This window comes from Pseudorca crassidens, chromosome 19 (genome assembly GCF_039906515.1).
Source record: "Pseudorca crassidens isolate mPseCra1 chromosome 19, mPseCra1.hap1, whole genome shotgun sequence".
Classification (NCBI taxonomy): domain Eukaryota; kingdom Metazoa; phylum Chordata; class Mammalia; order Artiodactyla; family Delphinidae; genus Pseudorca; species Pseudorca crassidens.
In genome coordinates, this window is record NC_090314.1 from 28,765,029 (window position 1) to 28,768,977 (window position 3,949).

A 3,949-nucleotide genomic window follows, 5' to 3' on the forward strand; every position below is an offset into this window, starting at 1 on the left:
TCTTATTACATACTCATCTAAATAATTATTTATAACGTTTGCCTATTAAAGTATTATATGTATAGTGTAATTTAACCAATTCCTTATTATTATTCATTGTGATGACTAATATTTCATGAAATGTCATGAAATTAAAACTCTGATAAACAAATTTTTCATAAATGTTAGATGAGGAATTCATTGTCAAAAATGTTGAAGTACTTTTTGAAAGAGTTGTGACATATTTTATCAGATACATAATAACTTCCAGACTCTCTTAAAAAATGCCTGTTGCAGTGCATAAGTATGTTAACCTATAACCTTGCCAGTACTAAATATTTTCATTAAAATAGTTTTGAAAAGGTGACAGCTGAAAATTCTACCTAATGTTGAATACTTTATATTTACTTAACTTTGAGCTTGATTATTATGTATATTTGTATATAAACACATTTATTTTTATTGGCCATTTAAAAATTTTTCCCTTTGAAAATTTCCTTTTTTTCTTAATAGGAATGTTTATCTTCTTATACAGATTCAAAGCTACTTATATATTAGAACTAATACTCCTTGGATTGTCATTATATTGCAAATATTTTCTCCACCTTTTTTTAATCCATTTTATTTGGGTTTCATGTACTAATGCATGATTTTCTCCCTTGCTTTAAATCTAAAATTCTTTCTTTTTTTACTATTATACACAAACACACATGAACACACAAATTTACAGAGAAGTGGAAAAAACATTACAATGTGTTAGTGTCCACAGTATTAGCCTAAAGTTACCCATAACACACCCTTACTATTATTTTAATGTCTGTAAAATCTGTAGTAATGTCACCTCTCTTATTCCTATAATTGATGACTTGTGCTTTCTCTCTCTTTTGTTTTGGCCTGATCAGTATGGCTTTGGGGTTTCATCAATTTTATTGATCTTATCAAAGAATTGTCTTTGGTTTCAAAAAGAAATCACTAGAAAAAACATTAATGGATTAATAATATATGTAATGCAATGCAAAAAAAACACCAAAAAACAAAAATAACAGACACAACTGCACCACATACAAAATAAAAGCACAGTTCTGTAAAAATTACCTGGGCTTATTTTTAAAAGAAATAAATGGCGGGAGGGGGCGAGGCTGGGGCAGCAGGATCCAGTGAGGCGACAGCAGAGAGAGCTGTGGGGACAGCAGACCATGATGAAATCACACAGGCAGCAGTCTGGACCACCTGGAGAGGGGCTGCCAAGAAGCCGTGGGAAGCTGGGCAGGCAGTGGGCAACCCTTGAGCTGGAAGCAACATGATGCTGTTCAAGGAGTATGGAGTCATCCTACCTGCGTCTGTAGAAGAGTGTCAAGAAGGGCAGCTGTATTCTGTGGTGGAGGCCAGGGAAAATGGGAATAGGTGGTGGTGAAAGTGTGGAGGTTCTGGTGAATGAGACCTATGAAAAGAACGGTGAGAAAGGCCAGTACATGCACAAGATCTACCACTTACAGGGCAAAGTGCCCACGTTTGTTGGAATGCTGGCCCCAGATGGAGCCCTGGATATATATGAAAAAGCATGGAATGACTACTTTTATTACAGAACTGTTATTACAAATGAGTACCTGAAAGAAGACTGTCTGATTAAAATGGAAACCTGGCATAAACCAGATCTTGGCACCCAGGAAAATGTGCATAAACTGGAGCCTGAGGCATGGAAACATGTGGAAGCCATATATACAGACATTGCAGATTAAAGTGAAGTACTTAGACAGAATTACAAGGCAGAGGAAGATCCAGAAAAATTTTTATCTATCAAAACAGGCCGAGGATCCTTGACCCCAATTGGAAACAAGAACTTGTAAATCAGAAAGACTGCCCATACTTGTGTGCATATAAACTGGATACTGTCAAGTTCAAGGGGTGGGGCCTACAGAACAAAGTGGAAAATTTTATACATAAGCAAGAGAGACATCTGTTTACAAACTTCCACAGGCAGCTATTCTGTTGGATCAATAACTGGGTTGACCTGACTATGGAGAACATTTGAAGGATGGAAGAAGAGACAAAGAGACAGCTGGATGAGATGAGACAGAAGGACCCAGTGAAAGGAATGATGAAAGATGAATAAAACCATCCCTCCCTTTTCTGCACTTTTTGCAAGACAGTGGTCAGTAGGAAGGCCCAGCAGCTCCACCATCCCAAATGACATGGCATCCACAGACACAGCCTTTCTGTGTCCATTCTTCAGGCAACTTTCAATCCCTTACTGTAGCTAATTCCAGATGCCTTTTAATATTGTGAACAAACAGGCTGTCTGATTTTTTTTCTGAATTTTATTTAATTTATTTTTTTACACAGCAGGTCTTTATTAGTCATCAATTTTATACACATCAGTGTATACATGTCAATCCCAATCGCCCAATTCATCACACCACCACCCTCAACCCCCCACCGCTTTCCCCCCTTGGTGTCCATATGTTTGTTCTCTACATCTGTGTCTCAATTTCTACCCTGCAAACAGGTTCATCTGTACCATTTTTCTAGGTTCCACATATATGCATTAATATATGATACTTGTTTTCCTCTTTCTGACTTACTTAACTCTGTATGACAGTCTCTAGATCCATCCACTTTTCTACAAATGACCCAATTTCATTCCTTATTATGGCTTAGTAATATTCCATTGTATATATGTACCACATCTTCTTTATCCATTTGTCTGTCGACGGGCACTTAAGTTGCTTCCATGACTTGGCTATGGTAAATAGTGCTGCAATGAACATTGCGGTGCATGTGTCTTTTTGAATTATGGTTTTCTCTGGATATATGCCCAGTAGTGGGATTGCTGGATCATATGGTAATTCTATATTTATTTTTTTTAAGGAACTTCCATACTGTTCTCTATAGTGGCTGTAGCAGTTTACATTCCCACCAACAGTGCAAGAAGGTTCCCTTTTCTCCACACGCTCTCCAGCATCTGTTGTTTGTATATTTTCTGATGATGACCATTCTAACTGGTGTGAGGTGATCCCTCATTGTAGTTTGATTTGCATTTCTCTAATAATTTGTGATGTTGAGCAGCTTTTCCTGTGCTTCTTGGCCATCTGTATGTCTTCTTTGGAGAAATGTCTATTTAGGTCTTCTACCCATTTTTGATTGGGTTGTTTGTATTTTCAATATTGAGCAGCATGAGCTGTTTATATATTTTGGAGATTAATCCTTTGTCCATTGATTCATTTGCAAATACTTTCTCCCATTCTGAGGGTTGTTTTTTCATCTTCTTTATGGCTTTCTTTGTTGTGCAAAAGCTTTTAAGTTTCATTAGGTCCCATTTGTTTATTTTTGTTTTTATTACCATTACTCTAGGAGGTGGATCAAAAAAGATCTTGCTATGAATTATGTCAAAGAGTGTTTTTCCTATGTTTTCCTCTAAGAGTTTTATAGTGTCCAGTCTTACATTTAGGTCTCAAATCCATTTTGAGTTTATTTTTGTGTATGGTGTTAGGGAGTGTTCTAATTTTACTCTTTTACATGTAGCTGTCCAGTTTCTTGATTATTGTAGCTTTGTAGTATAGTCTGAAGTCAGGGAGTCTGATTCCTCAAGCTCTGTTTTTTTTCCCCTCAAGACTGTTTTGGCTATTTGGGGTATTTTGTGTCTCCATACAAAGTTTAAGACATTTTGTTCTAGTTCCATAAAAAATGCCATTGGTAATTTGATAGGGATTGCATTGAATCTGTACATTGCTTTGGGTAGTATCGTCATTTTCACCCTATTTATTCTTCCAATCCAAGGACATGGTATATCTCTCCATCTGTCGGTATCCTCTTTTTTTTTTTTTTGCATTATGAGGGCCTCTCACTGTTGTGACCTCTCCCATTGCAGAGCACAGGCTCCGGATGCACAGGCTCAGCGGCCATGGCTCACGGGCCCAGCCACTCCATAGCACGTGGGATCTTCCTGGACCAGGGCACAAACCTGTGTCCC

General features: G+C 37.3%; 1 pseudogene; it reads left to right on the forward strand.

Annotated features, from left to right (window-relative positions):
• The first annotated feature begins 1,279 nt into the window (after nt 1-1,279).
• LOC137211723 (phosphatidylinositol transfer protein alpha isoform pseudogene) lies at nt 1,280-2,136 on the forward strand (annotated as a pseudogene).
• Nucleotides 2,137-3,949: the final 1,813 nt, after the last annotated feature.